This window comes from Microtus pennsylvanicus, chromosome 9, assembly GCF_037038515.1.
Source record: "Microtus pennsylvanicus isolate mMicPen1 chromosome 9, mMicPen1.hap1, whole genome shotgun sequence".
Taxonomy (NCBI): Eukaryota; Metazoa; Chordata; class Mammalia; order Rodentia; family Cricetidae; genus Microtus; species Microtus pennsylvanicus.
Genome location: NC_134587.1, coordinates 15,412,032 through 15,424,511, shown reverse-complemented (window position 1 = coordinate 15,424,511; position 12,480 = coordinate 15,412,032). Strand labels below are relative to the sequence as shown.

The 12,480-nt window shown below is 37.7% G+C and overlaps 1 protein-coding gene across 1 annotated transcript in view; it reads right to left on the bottom strand.

Moving 5' to 3' along the window:
• The window catches only part of Scn9a (sodium voltage-gated channel alpha subunit 9), a 124,907-nt gene that overhangs the window by 103,999 nt on the left and 8,428 nt on the right, over positions 1-12,480 (bottom strand). The gene's annotated exons all lie outside the window — the stretch shown is intronic.

Here is a 12,480-nt window from a genome sequence, read left to right as displayed (position 1 = left end):
GTCACAAAACCTCCAACCTACAATTTGTCCCGCATACAAAATGTGCTGGGGTAAAGGTGGCTCAGAAGTTATAAGGATGGCTAATCAATGAGTGTCTAACTTGAGACCCATGCTCCAGAGGGAGCTCACACCTTGGGATGCCCAAGAACCAGAGGCTCGATAGCCCAAAGACCTAGGACAGAACAAAATATGACTGGGAAAAAATCAATAAAACGATTCCTAATGTTATTCTGCTATACTCGTAGACTAGAGCCTAGCATCCTCATCATCAGAGAAGCTTCATCCAGCAACTGAGGGAAGCAGAGCAGAGATCTACAGTCAAACATTAGGAGAGCTTTGGGAAACCTGAAGAAGGTGAGAAAGGATGGTAGGAATCAGAGGGGTCCAGGGCACCACAAGAACACAGTTCATGGAATCACTAACTAGGACTCATAAGGGCTAGAACTCATGGAAACTGAACTGACAATCATGGAGTCTTCATGGGACTAACCTGGGTCTTCTGCTTATATGTTATGGTTGTGAAGCTGGCTGTTCTTGTGGGACTCCTAACAGTGGGATCAAGGGGCAGTATCTGCTTTTGCCTGCTTTGGTATCCCCTTTCTCCTACTGGGTTGCTTTGTATAGTCTTGATATGAGGGGATGTGCCTAGTCTTACTATAACTTGATATGCCATTTTGATTGATATCCCTGAGAGGCCTGCCCTTTTCTGAAGAGGAAGGAGGAGTGGATCTGGGAGAGAAGGGAGGTGGGGCGGAAGAACTGGGAAGATAGAAGGGGGGGGAGACTGCGATTGGGATGTACTATCTGAGAGAAGAATAAAGAAAAAAGAGAAAAACCAACAACAAAAACAAAGTAACCCTGCCTTCTCTTCATCCTTTAGGCATCTAGTGCAACCTTAAATTACATGGTGATATGACATAAAATGTCTAGTCAGTACACGGCTATTAATTCATCTCTCTCTAGTTCTTACTTCATAAAGAAAGGAATGTAAAAATGAGAAGTAATTCAATGCAAAGTCCACTAATGAAACAAAGAAAAAAGCCACATAATTCAGAAACTCTTCTCTTTGTTTTTTTATTTTTAATTATTTTCTACATAATTTCAATTTTCTGCAATTTCTGCATTGAATCAGCTATTTTATGAGAAAATTTTCACCATCTTGTAACTTAAGAAAAGCTACTTCTAATGTCAGAGAAAGTTGGATACTACCAATAGGAAAGAGTAGAACACCATCCATATATGACAAATCAGGACTTCATTTGATGAAAAACTATGCAGACAATTGGGACAGTACCATGCAAGCCTATGGTGCCCGTATTTATAGAAATATTTCAGGTTGGCATGGTAGAACATACCAATAACCACAACTCTCCAGAAGCTGAGATGGAGGACAGAAGGCTGGAGTTCACCTTGTGTTGCATTTGAAAGATATTCTTTCAAATATGAGAGAGAAACTTTTAAATTGGCATGACCAGTCTGCTTTGCATCTCAGTCAAGATCTTTCCTATTCCCAGATCTTGTTTTCTATAAAACCCACTACTCCACCAGCTAAAACATCACAGCTTATAAAATCCTTTACCAAATCATAGTTTCAGCTACATCACTTGCAAGGTTCCTTGTAGTATAAAGTGCTCTATCTCTTATCTAGATATAAATTGTAAGGGACTCGTTTGATATTATTATGTAAGCAGAGAGGTTATCAGTTAGGTCTCCCTCTGGACATGCCATTTGAATCATCGGGGCTATCAGATAGACCAGCCTCCTGCTCCTGTGCTGCGCTTGGTCCTGGGAAAGGAAGCATCACTACAGCTGATTCAGAAGACAGCAGAGGCAGATCTCAGTGTTCTAGACCTTCATGACTGAGAAACTCAGAATGTGCACATTGGATAACACAGGGAAGCGTTTTGTTCAGAAGAAACGGATTGCTCTGCAAGAGGGTACTCCTTAGGTACCCTTACAAATAAAACAGTTTAGTGACAATACTTTAAGTAATTTATTATCTTCTGAGACAACAGATTGAGTTGTCTGGAACTTGTCTTAAATAAAGGTATAGAACTATATATAACAAGTACACTTTTTAACATGCTGGGATTGTCTCTGATTCCAATCCGGCAAACATATTCTCTGTCAGTCATGTTCCAAATGTTTGCTGATGGGCACTGGGAGGAAAAGGATATTTATTCCAAAAAAAAATTGTAAGTGCCTGTGTTACCTCTTGAGGGGGTTACTAGAAAGCCTGCTAACATGAGAAGAAGAAAGGAATTACCAGGACTATAAATGCTCTTTTGATAGCAACCTTTCTTTATATCTAAAAATGTTTAAACGTTTTTAAGGGGCTTATTTGGAATGATAACTAATTTGTATTTTACAATCTTTTATTTTTAAAATCAGATATTTAAGATATGCATTTATGCATATGCATTTTAAAAGTCCATTTTTTTGACACAAAGATTTTCAGGGTAAGCATTTAATAAAATGACTAGAAAGATTGAAGTTCCCAAACCGTAAAGAGCAATAAAGCCAATCTAGGTGTGGCTGTATGTCGTTAGGATCCTAGAACCTAGGAGACAGGAGCAAGAGGACCAGTGGTTTAATACAAGCCTCAGCTACATCATGTGTGAGTGCAGCCTGGGCAACATGAGGTCCTATCTTAAAACACAACCCAAAACAAAAACAACAGTAATTCAAAGCAAGCCTATGCTAGCGTGGAGATGAACAAGCAGGAAGCACTTCCTTTGTGATTTTTAGCAAGATCCAACTGCTTTTACTTGATAGTTCACAGAAAACCATCAACCGTGTGATTTCTCATGAAAACCCGCTTTCAGCAGTTGAACTGAGGTACTGAAAGACAATACACATGGACGGCAAAAACATGCTCCTTTTAGATGGAGCACGCGGGATTGCGCTGCAGCGGTATCCGATATCTGCCCGGCTCCCTTCCAGAGGACTGATGCATATTTAATCACTTTGTCTAATGGATGAGATTTCTCAAGTCACAGCTCCCCATTAGGAATGCGCTCGCCCTGCTTCAGCTGAGCACTCTCATTACATTTCCTGACTCCGTGGTTTCAGAGAAGCAGCGCTGGGGGAGCATGTCCTGGCTGGTCCATCTGTCTCAGCAGTGGACATGAGAAGACAAGATGATGGGGGGTTTTTAGGACTGGGGGTTGGGTAGAAATAATCTGTAAATTCACAGTGTCAAAACCTTCAATGGTGCCCGTATGGAAAGTTTAATTATCAGAGAATAGATTTGTAACGCCTTACCGCTCTTGAGTAGAGTACAATATGCATAGGAATGTAAGTGTCTTCCCAACAGAACGTCTCCTAAGGAGATACAATGGCAGTGGAATTGCTGGCTCTCAGGGGCAGGGTCTGATCTAACTACTAAATGAAGTTGAAACAAATCAAACTTTGTGACAAATTAATGATGGTCATTAATTGAGAAAAATATGAACCTACTATAAAGCAGATGACAGGGCTTGGTAGGACAGGCTAGTGGTTAAGAGCACAGGTTGTATTTCTATGACTCATATAGAAGTTAACTGTCCTTTAGTTCACATCCAAATAATCTGATGCCCTGTTCTGGCCTCATCTGGTACAGTACACATGTTGTGCACACACTAACATGTAGATAAAACACAAATATACTTTTTAATAAAATATACTTTATAAAAGCAGATTCAGCATTTTTTTGTGAGTGGCACTAGGATCTTTTCATAACTTCAGATACTGTGTACGCTTTTCTTTTTGTGTACTATGTGCAGCATTTTATGCTTTAAAATAGGCTTCTAATTTATTATGTGTTTTAGAATGCTTACCATAGTGATAAATTACCTTCCTCCTTGTAAAAGATGCACATATTTTTTTATCTGTTTTTGTTTCTTTTGGTTAATATTGAATTTTGTTCATATTAATGTATTTAACTAACTAAACGGAATGAGCAAAATTTTTTGCGTTTTTTTAATTAATTTTATTGAGCTCTATGTATTTCTCTGCTCCCCTCCCTGCTTCTCCCCCCCCCCCCCTTCAACCGTCTCCCATGGTCCCCATGCTCCCAATTTACTCAGGAGATCTTGTCTTTTACTACTTCCCATGTAGATTAGATCCATATATGTCTCTCTTAGGGTCCTCATTGTTGTCTCGGTTTTCTGGGATTGTGATTTGTAGGCTGGTTTTCTTTGTTTTATGTTTAAACACGAGCAAAACTTTTATCATGGCTACAAGGCTTTGTACCACCACCATTGAAATCATTTCTACCTTGAGATTCTGGAAACATCTTGACATATCTTCTTCTGATATTTTTATGGTTTTATCTTAGAATTTTGAAAAGAACGAATGTAATGAAAGCAAACTTTTCTGAGCCAGAACCTTAATGTGTATGCTGTACCATGAAATATCTTTGAGAAGGATATTTCACATTCATCCAGATATACACATATAATCTATCTGAATTATATGCATTTATAGATATATATCTGAATTCAAAATGAGAAAATGTATCATGCTTTCATTAAATACATTCTCATTATAATTTTGTGGATGAATTAAATCCCCACATTTAATCTTGTTAATTTTTCATTTAGTGACAATATGATCTAGAATATCTCCTACACACTGGATCTGGGTACTGTTCTCCAACATCTGAAATACCTTGAACAATTATAATAAGATAATGAGTTATACTAGTTGAACTTTTTACAATAAGGATAAATTCCAAATCTCAGGTTGTTTCAAGAATGGCATTTGTAAGATGTAAGACAAAAGACCAGACTGGAACTGTGGAGTCAAAACTGTATTTTAATTTTAATTCTGAAAAAGAAAACATTGCCAAATCTCATCTACATTCCAGGACAAATGTTTCAAGGAATGTTCGAGCTTGTCTTTAGGGGAGTGGTATATAATTTTGGTTATTCTGAAATACACATGGGAATAACTGGTAAGCTAGTAATCTGAAGTGATCTTTAATCACATGCAAACAAATGTGTCTCAAAAATACCTTTTGACTAATATTTCACCCTACATATTTGAAGTACTAACTTTAATGTTTCCATACATATATATGTATATGTATATATAGGCATTGCAATTTTTATGAGATAACCACTAGTTCAGTTTTACCCACTATTTAAATTATATTGCTTTCATAAAGTGATTGAATATTTAATGGGATTATTTCCATCAGATATTGTCATTTCTCTGTGTATCTTTTTTAGTTAACTTATGTCTGGGTGGTACAATAGAGAGAAAGACATAAAGAGATGTCATCTTTATGTATTGTTATTTCCTTTTGGATTTTCTCCCTTTTGGTTTATAAAAACCCCTTATCATAATAAGAAAATTGATTTTAGCTAGCTACCAAGATAGAGTCTCTAATGTCAAGCATATCATCTATAAGTTAAATATAATAATCATCATTTAAGAAGTTAATAATTTTATTTGACTATGTTCCTAATTGTTGATAATTTGACTTCATAGTTAGTAATGCACTTCCCAAACTAATGAACTCTTTAAATGAGTATTATTTATTAAAAATGGTCCAAATACCACCTTTTATAATTTCAAAAACAAATTTTTTTAGGTTCAGGGAACATAGTGGAAGAGGGGGTGGAAAGAGTATAGGACCCGTAGGAACAGGGAGTTTGCTCTGAGAATGTGCCTCTTAGTAACATTAGAAGCTACACCCTTAGAGGCTCACCAACCTGTCTGCTGGGATGTGAGATGAACGGGGATGGCACTAAGAGATATACCACAGTGGAGGGGAGAGGCCTGCAGGAAGGAAACCTTTTATCCTCCCTCAGATTTACTCTCCAGAAAACATCAGGAGACTTGAGTTCTGAAGTAAAGTGATCACACTAGCAAAAAAAAAAGTCACAATTCTAATTATCACTTTGAACAATTTATTTTGAAATGTTTATATTTACGATTTCATTACTTTTTCTCATCTACTAGTAGCCTCGGTCGCCTCTAAATGGGAAGTCAATGGCTGCAAAATTTAAGAATTTAAACTCCACAAGGGTGAGCAGATAAGCAATATTGGGGGTAATCTCTAACCTTCACATTTAAGTTCTTAGGAAGAAAATTCTCTGAGGGTTAGTTTGAAATTAATGGAGGGAAAATAGTGGTTTTATTAAGAATTAAGTGAACCAAAGAAAAGAATATTTTGATTTTGTTTTCTTAAAATAAACTTAAGATTAAGCCCTCCTAAATCAATTAATTATCAAGAAAATGGCCCCAAAGACATGCTTATAAGCCTATAGCCTGATGAAAGCAATTCTTCAATAGACAGTCTCACTTATGAAATGTGTTTGGTCACAACCAATACTATGTACCACATAACGTATTGCTGAAGATTCTAAGTGGTAGGCATCTCTGGCTTTTTTTCCAAACAAGACATTGATTTATTACACAATAACTGAAAGTTTATTCCTTACAAACATTTTGCATTGGTCCATGGAGAGTGTAATTATAGTGAGACAGGACCCAGGCTTCCTTCACTATTGCTGATTATAACCCTTAGCAGCTCAGATTAGAAAATAGAGTATCTGACTTTTGACTAGTCACACAAAGGATGAAGAATTCTTATCCTACTGAGGAAAGGACCAAAACAGTCCTAAGCAAATAGAACAAGGCTGGAGGAATTATCGCTCCAGACCTTAAGATACAGAACAGAGCAATAGTAGTGAAAACAGTATGGTGGTGGCACATGTCCATTGTCATGTGGACAAATGGAACAAAACAGAGGAACCAAACATGAGAATGTGTAACTCCAACCATCCAATATTCTATGAAGACACACAGTTGAAAGAATGTCCACCTAGATGTCTAGAGGTCCACATAGAGAAGAATGAAATTATACCTGTGTTTAATTTCACATAAGGTAACTGCAATTGGATCAAAGACCTAAACTGAAACATTGAAGCTTCTCGAAGAAAACATTAGAAGTATTCTACAGATTAGTGATGTAGGAATGGACTTTCTGACTAAGACTCCATTTTCCTGGAATTGAGGTCAACAATTGACAGAACATCAAAAAACTGAAAAGCTTTTGCACAGCTGCAGAAACAATCAATCAAATGAAGAAGAAGCCACTGAATGGGAGAGTATCCTTGCAAACTGTACATCTGAAAGTGGATTTATGCAAAGATGATATAAAGAACTCAAAAAATAAGAGGTCAAAACACACACACATACACACACACCACCACCTACAACACCACCACCACCCACCAGCAACAACAACAACAACAACAACTAAAAGGGACCAATTCAAAACATGGACTTAGGATCCACTCACAGAGTTCTCAAAAGAAACAAAAAACCAAAATGTCAAAGACATATTTCAAAAATATGCATCATTCCTTGCAAATGGGGAAATACAAATTGGTATTTGTTTTCCTCTAAGAACTATTTCCTGATATGTATAAAGAGGAGGAGTCATTGGGATTCTAAAGTCACTCCTGTAAGCCTCACCTAGGGAGATACCAGGGATTTTTCTTGGTTTATTTCTTGGAAGCACTCTGTCATGGGAATGTTGAACAATTACAAACTTACTCAAAATGTGTAGATCATTTCCATACTCTCTTACTATTTTAGTGTCTGGGATGTGAACCTCAGAGGTACAATGCTCCCCTTTGTTGCAGTAACTTGTTTCTCTCCACACAGAAAATAGAACTTTCAAGAATGTGATAATTCATTAGAGGTAGAAAGAAAATATGAAATATTTTTGTGCAAACCAAACCAAAATGAAAGAAGACAATTTTTCATGAAAATTTCTTAATTTCTAACTCATTTATTCTGATTGCGTTATGTATCTACAGAAAGGGATTGAGTAAAAATGAGGCACAGTCTGTCCTCTTTTCCTCTAGTTTGTCCCTTGATGGTCACTGTAGCACTGACTTACCACACAGACTTCTAGCCATGGGTAGCAATCTCAAACCAAAGGAGTTACTAAGTACTAGTCTCAACCTTGCTTTCTGACCAACTTAGCCATTGCTTCTTTTCTTCACACCTCTCTGTCATGTCTTATACTTCTTTATAGTATTTATTAAAATACAATTATGAGGAATGGGAGATATTTATTATGTTCCTCTCACAGCTAGCATTACATCTTCACGTTTTTCTCAGGGAAGTCTATAGTGTTTGCAATAATACCTGGATAGCTGCTCAACACAGACATCCTCAAGGAAGAAAGGGGGGTTAAAAAGTAAGAGAGCAAAGGGCTGTCTGAAACTCTAAATGCTGAGAACAGATATGAGGCTTCTGGAAAGTAGCCGGAGACGCCTGGGCATACCCTCTCCAGGTCTTTGGGATCCTGCCAGGGCCTCTTTCCCCACAAACCTCAGTGGCACCAGCACCAGCCTAGATGCCAAAACCTGTCCTGCTCATTCTGGAGACTGGCCAAATGGTGCTTAATGATTGATCACTAGCCCTAGGAGATTGCAGCTGTCTCCCTCTGATCCATAGTTCATCTTTTCAGTGTCTTTTGGTTAATGTTTCACCTTTAGAAAAAGATTAGCATTTTAGCATTTTTTTTAATGTACCAACTTTAGTACATGTTAAAATATGTCCACTCAGTCACCCACAGAAAGTACAATTGTGGTTAAACAGAAGAAATTCCTGTGCTTTCCTGATTGTAGAAAAGTCACTGGTAGTAGAGCTCATTTCAAAATACAACGTACAGAAGAAAAGTTTGGATGGAATTGCCTTGCTTGGGCGAGTAATGCCACTTCCAACAGACATGGGTTGTTAAACAAAAAAATCACAGTACCGGGCCTGGGACATCTCCTGGTGAATTATTGGCCATGGGGGGGGGTCTAGAGGTCTCCTAAACAACACAGGATACAGTCATTGCCCTTTGTTACCCTTCATAACTCGATGGTAAGCCTCGTCTCTGGCTTTTCTGTTGCTGTATTCCATACCACAATTAAATGCAACTTGATGAAGAAAGGGTTTACTTCACCTTGCCAATTACAGCCTATCATTGAAGGAAGCCAGTATAGGAGCTCAAACAGAAATCTGGAGGCAGGAACTGAAGCAAAGACCTTGTAGCAACACAATTCTGGACTTGCTTCCAGTCTCATGTCTCCTGCCTTTCTTACATAGCTCAGGCCTAATTGCCTACGGTTGGTGCTGTCCTCTGTGAGCTCGGCCATCCTTCTTCAATTAGCAATCAAGGAAATGCCTCATAGACATACTTACAGGTCAATCTGATTAACCCAATTCATTAATAGAGGTTTCATCTTCCCAGGTATGTTAAGCCAAGACTAGTCTTCACATCCTATATTTTTGAAGACATCACACACCTTGGCTGCTGGACATAAAGAAATTAATCTCAAAATGGTTAGGGAAGTTCCATGCTGCTGGTTAGAGTCCATAGTACAAGAAGAAGCTATACAGGCTGCTGTGGGGGTGGAGGGGGCATCAGTGATCGTATTTGGCACTGACCCTATATACTGCAACATCATCAACCTGCCAGGCAAGATGTGCCTACTGGCACAATAGTAACACTACCGTCATGGGGTAACTAGCTGCTCTCTTGTTGGATCTGAGGCTTGCTTCAGTGGCCCAGTAATCCTAATCAAAAGCCCATGGTAGAGACCTTAGGCCTCTGTGGAGATTCTTCATCGTATGTCTAAGTAGCTATGTTGTCAAACTTTTTTGAAACATATATTATATGTTACTATACTTGGCCTCTTATTTGATCAGTGAAACTTCATTTTGCAATGGATAACATTCCGTGGAAAGATGTATAATTGGTCAAATTAGTGAGAATAAGGGGTTGATATCTGTGTGAAGGCCAATGCCCAGGGAATATTGAGGAAAAAGTGGGGAAGATATGAATCAGAGGATGTGGAGTACTTCTGTGAAATGCTGCTTCCTGAATATGACACGTCTATTGATCTCATGATCTCACAACAGCTGCTCTTACCTACACAAAATCTATAAAAGATCAAGTGGGATAAAAGTCTTAACATTAGTGATGTAGATGATCTCTAGACTCTACCAGGTCCTGAGGAAATATTGGCAATGGATAGTTAGGCTGGGGGAAAGTTATTCTTTCCTGAGGATGGAGCACTGGTAAATTTCCCATGATTCAGACGATAGTTCCACACCCAATGCAAAAAGGGTGCCTCTAATTGGATGTAATGGATTATTCAAAAAATGAAATTGAGAGGGGACATGTTGGAGGAGACATAGAGGGAATTTGGTGAGGGGCAAAGGGTTAGATATTATCATGTTGCATTGTACACAAGCATGAAATTCTGAAGAAAAGACTTTAAAAAAATAGACTCCATTTGGGGAGGCCCAAGCCACAGCTTACTTCCAGAGTCCAGAGACCAGTCCCAGTGGGAATCAGTTTTCTGATTCCAACACGTAATTCCTGAGGATCTGCTGTGGGAACTCTTTTTGTATGCCAACAGGGATCTAACCGAAGTTTACACTGCAGGCCTGTGTTCAACATATTCTTCTGGAAGTGTCTGAGCCTGTGCTTGTTGTTTCTTTCAGAACTGTAGATCAAATTCAAGGGCTCACAGATGTTACATAATCACCTTACTGCCGGGTTCCAGTGTAGAACCTGAACCCATTCTTAAGTGTATAGCATTATATTGCTAACTACACATACTGCATTGTGTGCTAGATAACTAGAACTTATCCATCTTGTAGACTATTTTAAATCTATAGAAAACAGTTCACAACCCCCACTCACTCTATCACTTCCCTAGTTTCTTTTCCTACTACATCTACTTATTTCAGATAAGTCATTAACCCCTCCCAGCTTGTTTTAGGTAGCACGACTTCAAGGTTTATCTACTCTGACAGAAGTGGGAAGATTTCTTTCTTCTAGGCTAAATACACTCATTTGGAAGCATATGCCAAATTTTCTTTATGAATTTATCTCAATGTCATTTCCAGTACTTCACTATTTAAATAATCTTCATGAACATAGGGAAGTGATATTTCTTTGAGGTCCTGATTTCAATTCCTTTGATAGAAACTATGGATTGGATTGGTACAAAATGGTAACTGTATTTTAATATTCCTATTGAAAAAAAATATTTTTCTCTCATAAAATGTACCCTAGCCATGGTTTTCCCTCTTTCTACTACTTTCCACTCTGCCCTTATCTCTGCTTTCCCCCAGATCAACTTCCCCCATTTCCCTTCAGAAAAGACCAGGCTTGTGAGAGATACCAACTAAACACAGTAAAGCAAGATACAACAAGGCAAAAGCTCTCATACCGAGGCTGGACTAGTCAACCCAAAAGGAGGACAAGAGTCCCAAGAGTAGGCAAAAGAGTCAGACACATTTTAAGGAAGACATACTGTTTAAATAGTAGTTACATCATTTCAACATTCCTGCCAAGAGCATACAAGTTGTATTACCAACTATGAAATGCTATCTCACTATAGTTTTCAAAAACCTTAGCAATCTAGTGGACAAGGTGTAAGTCTCAGTCACTTAAGAGGTTAAGATATATCACAGAATTCAGAGGTCAAATCCCTATGCTGTTTTTGGGGAAAAGTTCTCACTATGTGGTCTGGGCTGACTTGAACTCTATTAAGAAAAATGTTAAAAGAATAATCTATTAACACAATTATTAGGACAATAATGTAAAATAAATTGGTCTTCTAAAAATACTTCTAAATCTCCAAGGGGTAATCTTCTTGAAATACTAATGTTAAAGAGACACTAATTTGGGGGGGGATAATTGACTGTGAGAATAAGTACTGTGGTTTAGGCTTCATTTGAGTATAGCAATGTGTGTAGTAGTAGAAATATTCATAATCCATTCATTTAAAATGTCTAAATTCATACTTTTCAAGCCACAAAATTTCTTCAAGCAAACACTGTCCTCTTCTCTCCTGCTTGTCCTTTACCAGGCCATCTCATTTCCTCTACTTCCTGGCCTCCTAACATCCAGAACATCACCCATGTTTCATGGCAGTTCTTTCTTTGGAGAATAAATGGTTTTTTAGTCATCTCAGGCCTTCCCTGGAAAGACCGCTTCTTCTCTCGTTAAACAACTCATTACAATAATAATTGCAATCACATCACACCAATAAGAAGCTGCTGGACTTCTAAAAAAAAACACGACATTTCAAATATACAGTAACTCTTCCGAAATTTCAACCTTGGTTTCAACTTTAGTTTAACCAGAATATGCTCCTCAAGTGTAAGATGAGCACTGAGCATTTTTCCATCTTCCCATTTATCCTTTTTCTTTAGTATTGTTGTGATGTGGTTTGACTATTTAATTACAAATATAGATTACTTTAGCCCCATTACATATTTAAAAGCTTTTATTGAATAATTAAACTACCAGATGTTTCTATGTTTCTTTGTTGAATAAACCCATCTATATAAATACATAAACACCCACTATTTATACATATATATCCCCCCACATACATACATACATACATACATACATATATACAAGGAAGGGCATTTATGTGTCTCTGTGTATGAACAGCATTT